This window comes from Anopheles maculipalpis, chromosome 2RL, assembly GCF_943734695.1.
Source record: "Anopheles maculipalpis chromosome 2RL, idAnoMacuDA_375_x, whole genome shotgun sequence".
In the NCBI taxonomy this organism is placed as follows: domain Eukaryota; kingdom Metazoa; phylum Arthropoda; class Insecta; order Diptera; family Culicidae; genus Anopheles; species Anopheles maculipalpis.
The window spans coordinates 40,995,796-41,007,922 of NC_064871.1; the positions used below are offsets into that span (position 1 = coordinate 40,995,796).

General features: G+C 43.3%; 1 protein-coding gene across 1 annotated transcript in view; it reads right to left on the reverse strand.

The window, feature by feature from the left end:
- LOC126557698 (organic cation transporter protein) overlaps positions 1–4,317 on the reverse strand; it is a 262,735-nt gene extending 258,418 nt beyond the window's left edge. The window contains exon 1 of the mRNA XM_050213559.1: positions 4,307–4,317. The gene's annotated coding sequence lies outside the window, so the exon portion shown is untranslated. The remainder of the gene's footprint in view (positions 1–4,306) is intronic.
- Positions 4,318–12,127: the final 7,810 nt, after the last annotated feature.

Genomic DNA, 12,127 nt, shown 5'->3' on the forward strand with positions numbered 1-12,127 from the left:
ACGGACGATCGGTGCATATTTTGATCGGTACACAAATCAAACACAGCCACAAGCAAGCAAGCATTTCGCAATGAACATGGAACACATAGCAAATGTGACCCCATCGGGAGAGTGTTCAGACTTCGTTCAGTCCTTGTACATGTACTTCGATTCGCTGAAGGTTTGCTCTTGAGCTGTTTCCCGTAGTCGTGTGCAAAGGTAAATGGAGAAAAACAAATTTTCCCCATGTTTTGTGTGACGATGTTGGGTCGGAAAAGGTCCATAAGTCATGACCTTATGATAATACTGCTTGCTAGTTTGCTAGCTTTGGAGTGTAGTCTTCTTCTTCTTCTTCTTCTTCTTCTTCTTCTTCTTCTTCTTCTTCTTCTTCCTTCCATTAACATTAGAAAATAAAAATAAAACAGATTCATACTATAAACTCCATACATCAATTCATAAAACCTCAATTGACGCCATTTAGTCTACCAATTACGATAAGTACTGATTGCCCGAGATTGAATAGTTTTTTTGTTCCCGAACTGCAAAGGCATGACGCACTTTAAGGGCAAGCTTGGCCCATAACAATCACGCCTGTTTGACCACACACTATCTTATCATGGAACTGTGTTTTGCGGTTTCGAATGTCCAGACGTTTGTTTTGTGTTTTGCTACAGATTTAAGCCTTTTTTTGCGCCCGTTCGTTACGCTGCTATCAATCTTTATCGGGACAAAGCAAACACACTGAAGTCCCCCAAAAAACTGTTCACCATTTCACCTTCAAAAAAATAGCAACAAACGACACACACACACACACACACAAAATAGAGCAAATGACCGAACGGATGGCTACCACGAGGTGATCACGACGGTCGAAAAAAAAAAACGGTGGATGTAGCAACCTTGGCCGGTCTGGCCCGGGGTTCGTTTGAACGTTCCCGTGCCGGAGTTGCGCACGTAATTTGATAAAACGTTATCGAATCACCTTATTGCGCACGAAATGCGCGTTACATGACGGTAGGGGGGTTCGCTCCCAATCGTTGTGGGCCTGCCTGCCTGCCGCCGGACGGGAGCTCGACGGAAGTGTTGTTTCACGTTTGGTTTCTTCCCCTTTTTGCCTGTTGCAGCTTTCCCGTGCAATTTGCGGAGAGTTGCTGCGGTTGGGTTGTATGATGTGTAAATAATTGTCAAGCTTCAGCAGCGATGTGTGTGTGTATTGTTGCGGTCTCTGGTTCGCATGGGTTGATGGGTTCGTAAGTAACGACGAACAAAAAAAAAATCAACGGACAAGATTTGTGTGATAAATTTGCGAACGGATGTCAACGAGAGGCATTCAACAGGAATGTTATCGCAGCCAGGAGGGTTTTTTTCAGCGTGTGAAGGTGTGCTTGAGTATAAATTCTATTTTAAATGACTGGATTGGATGTTAATGCATTTAAAAAAAAATATATGTCTAGAAGCAACGCCCAGTAATTTTCAGAAATATTTAAAATAATAGTAGTATAAAACATACCAATTTGAAGTGAGAAATCTGTTATTCATATGCGTTTGGGGCTTTTTTTTTATTCGGTAAGTACGGATTATTCGTATTCCGCATTAAAAAAGCGACTTTTTTCCGACGCATGGCAAAATTAAATGGTAAAAGATACTTTGACCAACTAAATTGCATTGTTTTCTTTAATAAATATGAAATTTAACAAAAGAAATTCAATCTTTGCCTTGCCGTCTTGCGGTCGTTTGCCGACACTTAATCCATAAGTTATCTGTTAAAAGATCACCTTTTTCATCAATTCCTTCCTGACTTTGACCATGCAATTATTTGGATAGATTTTCCTCTACAATGTGATCTAGAAAATTTCGATCTACAGGCGCCTTCATATCGAGCCCAATAGAAGCATTGCTGTGTGAAAGCGGACAGCTTCCATTTGGAGATATTATCACTTACAAACTTACTGCTGCCGCTGCCAGGTTACTAGAAAAAGGTCTACCTTTTAAATCCATCATTGACCGAGCTAAAACTGATTTCTTTACACTTATATCTCAGAATTTTCCGGACATACCACAAGAAACCAGACTTGGCACTCGTCCATGGCATCAAAAAACTCCCTTCATAGACCAGAAACTCAATGCCAAGTGTCCAGCAGGAACCAGTAATCTCATAGCTCAACAACACTTCAACAACCTTATCCACACCAAAAACAGCATACATCACCATATTTTCACCGATGGATCCGTTAAAACCAATATCGCTGGATGTGGTATATACTCATCCACCAACAACTGTTCAATTCGACTTCCAGATAATATATCAATCCTTTCTGCTGAGGCCACTGCACGTTTGATTGCTGCTGAAGAAGACATTGACGATTTTAAACCAAATATTATCTTCACGGACAGCTTCAGCGTGTTAAAAGCCTTGGAAGCAGGAGAGTCAAAAAACCCGCATATCCAAAGGCTTGAAGAATTACCAGCATCATCAAAAGTATCTGTCTGCTGGGTACCTAGCCATATTGGCAATCCGAGGTAATGAAATAGCCGACAAATTTGCGAAAACTGCACTTGATGATCCTATGCACCAATTTCCAAACAAGACTTCATAGCCTTCAGCAAAAGAAATATCGGGGAAGCATGGTCTCAACAATGGTTCCACTCACAATCTACATTCCTCCGGCTCATTAAACCCTCAACTAATAAATGGAACGACCTTGACAATAGTTATGAACATAAAACCCCGAAAGATCCCGATTGAGGATTGGATACACTCGCCTTACACATAAATATCTTATGGAAAAATCCAGCCCACATCTGTGAAGCTATTGTGGAGTTTTTATTACAGTTCAGCATTTACTGATTGATTGTTACGGACACACACAGGAACGATGATTATTTAACATCTCAACACATCGACAAAATACTATCAAATGATCCAAAATGCCAATCGCAACTTTTGAAATTCCTAAAAACAACCAACATCATAAATGAAGTATAAACCAAACGTAATAAAGAATTTATCAAGCAGGAAACAGAAGAATGCTGTCGAAAGACACAAAGTCTCTCTAAGCCAAAAAAAAATAAAAAAATTGCGGTCGGATGGTACAGGGGGCACACAAAGGGTGGCTACTCGCGATCTCCCAGAATCCCCAAACGAACCTATGTATATCCAGCGCTCGCTTTGAGTAGATAACAACACCATTTCGCCATCTTTGTGGTACTTTTAATGCATGTGGCGCTACTACTAGGAGGCTCCTTGTACTATAAGCCTACGCCAGTAGTCAATGCCATTCCTGGAGACAATAAAACGGGATGTGACGTCCTTTTCATTGATTGTTAGCTCTCCCAGCTTCTGTTTAATCCCCAGTATATGAATTTACCCTTTTCCAGAACGGCTAGAAGTTGATTAATATTTGCCCGATCGTATCCGGCCCACAATAAATGTGACACAACGACCGACTTTTTCTCAGACCCGGATTGAACAGACGGTACGAACAAACATTTGCACAAAGAGCTTTTCCTTTTCTCGTCCTAACTAGTGTAAATTAAGAGATAAAGCTTTCAAATTTTGACAGTGTGTAGTCAACTAGTATACATTGACCACTGACCTGTGTACCGAAAACCAGATAAAAGCACTTGGCATGAAAAATCGAAACATATTTGTCGCTTTTTTAATGCGTACGTTAGTTAGAAGTAGCTGTCTTTAGGCTTGTTCTTTACAAGAAAAAAAGTAATATTTTCCCATAAAATTTGAATTTGAACTAAACAATAAAATACTACAAATACCTCTTACCAAATTACCAGCATTAATCTAAGAATGGTCGATAAATACCATTTACCACAGTGCCACAAACACAATTAGCTGTTTCTACATACTTATTGATTAAAATTACAGCAAATTCAAACCCTCAACATCAAATTAATTACGACTTTAACATATTCCATCAGGAACAATTCTAAATCCTAAAAACGAAACACGTTGCACCATGTTCTCAATGTGATAGGAATTCCGTGCTGCAAGTGCATGACCCCAAACGATGCAAGGTTGATTGATCGACATTTCCATCCCCTTGGGGACGTAGTACGTGCTGTTTAGTAGCCACGTTGTTTGCATCGGCGAACGGAAATAAAATGGTAATTAACGCCACTTAGTTGCCACCGATTGCCACGGAAGAGAGAGCGAGAGCGAGAGGGCAAGAGAGACTTATTTTAACGTGCAACCATCATCACTCGGGACGATCCTCGTTGGCGATGATGACGCTGCAATGAGGTGCATCATCGCCCCAAACACACTGTGGGATTTTATTGCAAATATAGGGAACGGTGCGCGTGTGTTTACCTTGCACCGCTGGTTTGAGTTGGAGTGATGGTGCATCTGGTTTGTTGATTTTGTGTGCCTTTGTGGTGGTGGGTGCGTGTGGTTAAGTGTGTGGGGATTATAAAATAACGTTAGGTTTGCTGCGTTGTTGGTGGGTGTTTGCTGCTGAGTGGTCAGATTGCACGTTACCCAACCCAACATCCCCACCGGACGCATGGGAGACTCCCTGTGCGCGTGCTGTTCGTGTACATTACGCGAAACATTCCGCCCCACGCGAACCGACGGTTGTGCGAAAACCGCGTATATCATCTTCCGGTTCAGTGACGGTCGTTTTGAGGTCACCGTTACAGACACAAACACACACACACAAATAGACACCGAATCTCGAGAGGATAACCCCGATTATGATCAAACCCTTGGTGAGGCGGCAGCGCAGGTCAACAGCAGCTTTCGTACCGAGAAGCAAATCGCTAGCTACCGTACTGCCGGACGGAGGGGACGGAAAACAAGCGAGTTGGCAAGGCTGGCATAAGTCGTCCGTTACTTTTTGTTCTATTAAGCAGCAAGCGAATGGGCATGAATTGGATTCACGGCAATGGATAACACGGTCTTGATCGGCTACGCACGTATGCCTTCCGCTGGTTGATATTTCGCGCCCCAACAGCTCGTTGACCGTGTCCGCTGCAAGGGTAAGGTCCGGTGTGATAGTGATGAATGATACGCATAGACGACTTGATTTCCTCGATTTTTAACTACTTTCAGGGCATGAAGTAGTATATTATTTGGACCATCAGGTAGGCAGAACATGAGTACTTCTGAAGGCAAGAAATTTTTGAAGGTGATTCCTGAGATTACTGATGTGTTGATGTTTCTTAGATTTTTTATGGTAGATATAGGACTTACTAACGACCATTAATCTGGATCTTGAATGATAAAAATTGGTGTTGTTTTTGTACATTTTCCCTAATTTATCTCCTGGAGCTATTCCATAATTGATCTTTAAAGTCAATCTCTTTTAAAAAACTTATTACAACCAAACTGTACTAATCGACCTCTTCGAACATCCTCCAGACAGTAAAGGGTTAATCGACGTCATGCGCATTTTGACGCGTTCTCCATTACCGATAGAGTTTGTCAAGGCACTCAAAAAACCACGTTTTGCACCGTCTGGTGTCAAACCTTGAAAGTGGATTACATCGATCGCCTTGGCAACAGGGTTGCGGCGAGAGGCAGCACATTCCTCTGCTAGCTCCGTGCGCTGCTTAGTGGCCACACGTCAGAAGGCCACACGATGCGCATATTTCAGTTTCGAGGCGTCTTAGCTTCCTATCCACTAAAACACAGCTGACGGAAAGAAGTGGAAGTTTGGGAATTATTCTGTTTCGTTTCTGGCACTGGTGACAGACAATTCGCATATTGGAGGGGAGTGCCCCAACTCGCGACTAGATCCAGTTATAGTTGATCGTGTCGGAATCGGTGACCATGCAAAACGCACCGTTAGGTGCGATGTCACATGAACTCCATTTTTTTTTTTTGCGTGGTGCTTACTATCACCATGACATTTAATTTAAACCGCGATCCGTCGTACACCCTGGACCTTGTCGACCAAAACGACCAAAAGTGGTCGGCAAGCGCCCACGGCAATGTATAAGTATGATTCAATATTGCTTTAGTGGATTTTTATTGTGTGTGCTCCTAACCAGGCGTCCTATTAAGCAGTCCCGGGAACGTGCACGTAATACAGTGCGGTGGACAGTAGTAGACGATAGTGTTTTGCATGCCGCAGACGGTGGTTTGCCTAACAAAAATAGCACCACGAAAGTTAACGATGTATCCAAGATGCCTGCGGCCATCGCAACCGACCGGTAGCCGCACTTGCATCAATGTGCATCGTGCAAACAAACTGCCGAAGCGCATCGCCCCTACCCCAAATGCAAACGGCACACATTACCTGCCGGCCCAACATCCCCATTGTGCGAACCAACACTCTCCTCCTCCTCCTCCTCATCTCTTGGCATCCCGCAAAACCCTCGCGCATAGGAGCGTATAAATATTTGAACTTGAATTTATTTGCAAGGTTAATACACACTGTTGCAGTCACACTAGTGGCATTGCTCGCTTCCGTTGCATTGGCCCAGGTCACACAAAACGCTAGCGGTCAGCGAGTTAGAAGGCTTTTGGCCAGTATAAATACTGGCCTCGTTCATGCGGTGGCAGAACGGATCTGATTAAATGCAGATTATGAGCGTGTTAAATTGCCTTTATTTTGTAATATGCTAATACCCTTGGTGAGATGTAGCTTATTTACTTAATTCCTGTATCATTTTTGTAAGCGAACGGATTCAATAAGAGTAATTCCTTGTGGAGTTAAATTAAAAAAACCACAATTTTAAAGTCAGCTGCTGCAAAAGTCTATTCACGATGTTTGTAGCAAGAGCTTTGACCACCTTTGGCACAAATATGAAGGCAGTCTATGCGAGAGTTCTTGTGGCTCTTCTCTCGTACAAAGTATTCCTCAGAATCGCTAAACGAGTATAACAAAATAAGATAAAAGCCGCCTGTAGTACGGTGGTACAGAGCGAACAAATGGCAGACATTTGTGGCTAGCAGGCAGAACATGCAAAGAACCGACATACCGAGGAAAAACTCTGAAATGGATTACAAGGAAGCAACAAACTGTAACCACCGCCCTGTTAAAAATGGCACCCAACTTTTTGCCAAGTTACGTTCGAGTAACGTTTTGCTAACTTTCTATAATTTCTGTGCAAAAAAGCAGTTCCTGTTCTACCCAGCTATCGTAAGGATAGCGTAAGGATTCCTAGAAATTGTTTGCCCCCCGCATTCGTAATATGTAACATTTTACGCTTTGTTACAACCACAGTGCCTGAGTTTTGGTTGTGCAACTCTCATACCCGAGAGTAGAAAACTTCTACCAAAGGAATAACGAGTGGGCCGAGTGGGTGCCCTCTGTGTGCAAAAGCATCCTCCAAAATGTCTCGTTACGAGCATCGAACGAGAACCTGAACCCTGTTCTACTGGGAAATCCAGAACGGACAAAGCACGGGAGAAGAAAACTTCAACTCCAAAAGTGTATAAAAATGAACGGCACATGCTCGAACATTAAAAATTCTATCCAACGTTGCTGCTGTTGCTGGTGCTGCTGCCGCTGACTGTCGAGCACACCCAGACCTAGGGACGGACTGCTGCCAAAGGGGGAAGTACTTTTCTCTACCCCGGTGAAGTTAGCGAAACCGAAGGTTAAGTACGTTGGGCGGGTTCAGCGCGATTTCTGTCAGTGAACTATGGTATGAAAGGATTTTTATTCTACCACAGAATGAGGACGAGTTAAGAGGTAGATTTGGAGCAATGGATGGAATGGGATAGAGTCTAGAACTCATGCTGTCGGTGCACGTTTGCAACGGGTTTTTGAACGATGGTATACACATACACACACAGCTTGAAGTGCTCTCAGGAGGACTTGCTGAGAATTCTAAAGTATTACGAACTTTCCGGCACCATTTGTCCTTTTGCTGCTTGACCCAAACGCCTGTGCTATTTGTGCTAAGAGCGGTAGCAAATTTGCTACCAGAAATGATTAGTTTTACCACCCATTGTGTGCAGAGAAAAAAATAACTAATAGCTATTTTGTTAGCCGTTGTAATGGCATGAAAATACGCATAAAAAAACCGCCTCGCACAGTCAAACTTTGGCGAATTCTTTTCCATTAAGAAATTAGCGGGAAAACGAATCTTTTCCTTAACACATAAAACCACAAAATCCATCCACAAAATGATTCCAGTAAAGTGAAAGATTTTCGGAGTAATGGAAAACTTTTTTTTTCCAGTTACCTTCCGTGAAACGATGCTTCGATGCTTCACAGATCTTAATACGAAAAATACGGTGGCACGTTGACTGGTTAGTAACAACAAAAAACCGATGGAACGAAATTATTTCGCCCACATCCCCTCTTTTCGATCTTCTTTTTTTTTTGCTACCTTTCAAAAGGATCTTTTTCCGGTCAATAATGTGGAGATGGGACGGGTGTACCCATCTGCTATCCGGTGCCGTTTGCATGGAACGTTGATAAGACGGTTTCGTGTGGTTCCGTGCAACCTTTTCCCTTAGCTCTCGGGATATTCGTATGTTTTTTTGGCTTCCTCCGTCCGGGAACGAAGAAAGGATCAAGAAAAAGGAAGTTTTTTTTGCTGTTATATTTTGGGGGGGGGGGGGGGGGGGGGGGAATGCAAAGGTATGACAGCAGAAAGAAAAATGGTTGCTATTAGGTACCAACCAAAAGTTCCCTCACTTGGAAAAGAAACACAAGAAACAGAAAAAGGATGACGACCATAGGGAGTAAAACGGTTTCTCCATAGCATCCACACACACACACACACACACACACACACACACACGCCAACCGGCGGTCTGAGTGACGTTCAATTTATCCTTGAACTGGCGTTGCTAGCTTTGTTGGTTCGCTTCGTGTGAGTGTGTCCTTCGTCCCTTCGAGCTCCGGGAACCGGGAAAATTTCTCCAGTAGTCTCTGCTCTGCTCCATTTGCTAGCTCTCCACCACCATCCACAACACCAACCAGAAAATCCCATCGTTGGGAAAAGTTTGTGCAATTCTTTTTTTCCCCTTTGAGGATGGCGGAGTCCTCTGCCGTACGGTTTCTTCTTGTGCTGAAACGCGTGGTTGGATAAGGACCTTTTTCTTTGCCAGATTCTTGGAGATGGGTTTCCTTTACGCTCGCTTTTATTTCTTTTCGTACCAGCGCTTGGTTTTTTGTGTGTGTATGTGTAACTTTACGGCACAAAACGTGATACGTAACAGCAATGCGCAAGGGAAGCCAGAAAAACGTGCGTGCTTGACGCATAGCCACAGTTGTGATTTAACTTTCGAAACACCTTCACGGGGCGAACGGTGAACGGTAAAGTGACATTTGAAACAGAACAGGCTAGAGACGACTAACGACGAAAGCGCACACTTCTTTTGTTTGAAAATCTAAAACTTTAGCCTCTTCAGCCTCTGGGATGGTGCTTTTAATAGTGAGAACTTCAACATAAGACCCCTGGTATAATTCGACATATGTTGAGAATGATTTCGTAAAGGAAGTATCGACCCCATTCATCAAAACGATGATAAAACACGCAGCAGCAAAACCGACGATACTGACACAATTGTTGTTTTATCTCGCTTCAATATTCGCAGCATGAGAAGCAAGACGGAAAAGCGAGAATTTTCCATTTTTCTCCACTAACGCATTCAAATGTCTGGGGCACAGCTGCACACGCCACACTGTCGCTGACGACGTGAAAACTTTCCCATTTTCTTGCAAGTTAATGGAAAATGTTGCGCCTTTTCGCGTGCCACCCTTCCTTTTGCCACCGAGTGCCGAGAGTAGTTCCTGCCCGCAGCTCCCGTTTTGTCTCTGTTCAGAAGTAAAAATGAAGCTGCTTTCTGCTGCTGAAATTCCTTCGTTCCCGCTGGGGTTGATCCTTGAAGACTTTAGACTTTGTTTGCGGTTAAGTAAACGATTGGCAGTAGCATATTTGATAGCCTTTTCCTACGGATGGGTTGAAGTTTTTGCCTACAGTTGCCATCATTGCGGGGTGGTATAAGTTTGAAGGGAAGTTTTTTTTACCGCCCTGATGTTATATATGTTCCGTTCCGGGAAAAGACCAGGACCAGCTTTGGTAGTTTTGGGAGAATATTGGCAAAGTTTGCGCTTTGGTTTGATAGGTTTGATAGTGCTGAGCAGTTTACCGAGGCAGCATAGATTTTATCTACTGAATATAGAGCATGTGTTTGAGTGTGTAATGCGCAAAATAACGATAATATTTTGATATGAAACATAAAACTTTCAGTATGGTGCATATGAGAACGCAATGCGACTTGCATCGAACTTGAGAAAAATATTACAAATCGTCTGATACCAATAAAACTACAATATGCTAATCAGAGAATACGAAAACATATTGAAAACAGAACCTTATCCCTACTTACTACATTTAAAATTATATTATCAAAACACTTTTGACTACCTAATCATTCCAGAGTGTCAGTACCAGATTCTAAAATTATGAATAAATTCATCATTCATGCCCCAAGTCTAACCGAGCTCTTGCTTTTCTCGCGGAAAAGCAACGAACAAAAGTTCCCCAAAACTCGGCGATACGTGACTCTAATTAAACCTGTATCCCTCCACTTTGTGTCTTAGAAATCTACGTCGACTTCACATCGACGATGACGGCAAGCAGAGCCGTCGGATGCGATTGGAATAATTTTGCATAATCAAAACGGGAGGGCAGGCGATAGCCGACGGATAGGGAGATTTGCGCGCACACACACACATCTCCCGGAGAGTGCAACTAGCAGATCCCGTGCCTCAGCAACACACTGATCGGATTCGTGTCCCGATTGGCAAGTGGAGAAATAATCGTCGTAATTCGCAAACAGCTACTTGGGGGACCAACCAGTCACAAAACCAAAACATCTTGATGCCTTGCCACCACGGCAGCACCACATGCTTGGTCGGGATAGATGGAGAGACGTAAGGAGAATGCATGTAACGACGGTGTGCGAGGTTGTATGCGCGGTGATAACACAAGCAAACGCAGCAACAGCAGCAGCAGCAGCAACAAATCTTCTCTTGATAAATGTACACAGTGGCTTCCTTCTCGGTCCGTTCTCTTTCAATTCCTCCGCGACTGGCCGAATAATTCGGTGCTCGGTGCTCAAGGTTGCGTCTGCGGATTTCGGGTGGATCGATTTAGCAGATTTTTAAACGTGCTCATTCGCCGCCGCTCCTCAAGGTTGAAAGAGTGTCCGTTTGCAAGAGGGAAACCGTCCCGACACTGCGATGGTTAGCAGCAAATTTATGATACAGCACCCAACGAAAGCAACGCAACGCAAACGATCATCGTCATCATTATCAACGTTTTCGTTGGGTGATGCAGACATGCGTGAGGAATATCAAAAAATCGACCGACGTCCGTGTGCGCTGAAAGTCTGGGCCTGGGTATGGTGAACCGTATTATTAAACATTTTCTTTTCGATGAGGTCTTTAAAAGTTTTGTTTTGTAATGCTACTTAACGTGTCCAGACACTTTGAATATAAGTCGAGTAGAGTGAGGAATGAGGGGAAATTGTGCTCTATCATACGATGATCAAGAACTTTAAGAGTGGAACATAAAGTAGATCAATAAATGCAATAAGAAATACTATGCAATCACATTATCTCAACTCTCAATGTGACGCAGTAGAGTCACCAAAACGCTCTAAGCAGAACAGTTGAAATCTCTTGAAACTCTCAAGCAACAATCACACTGGCCTCCCTTCTGGCAGCCATCACATCACACACGTAACCAAATATGACCTCATTTCTTCTTTAAAAAAAACCCCCAACCGGGTTTCAATTTTCGTTCAACCAACCCATCAGACAATGATTTAGGGATTTAGGTTTTCGGTGGTCTCTTCTCACTCACAACGCCCATCCGTAATTTATGCCAACGAATTCGATAGAAGTAGCGGGTTGACACGATTATCCGGTGAACCTCCGCAGCCGTCACACGCCCGAGGGCCGGCAAAAAGAAACAAATCAATCATTACGATCGATTTAATGTTGTGATTTAAACTAAAGCTGCTGCTCAATGCTTATTCATCGTGAGCAGCAGGAGTCTCAGCGAAAATCTTACGCATACATTTTTTTCATCCCAAACACCAACCAGCATCTTCATTTCGGGTGGCACATTAAGCATTCCAATCCTATCTGAAGAGCAGTAGAATGGTTCTCGCGTGGAATGGGACTATGGGTGAAAAACGGTCGCACAGATCATCTGC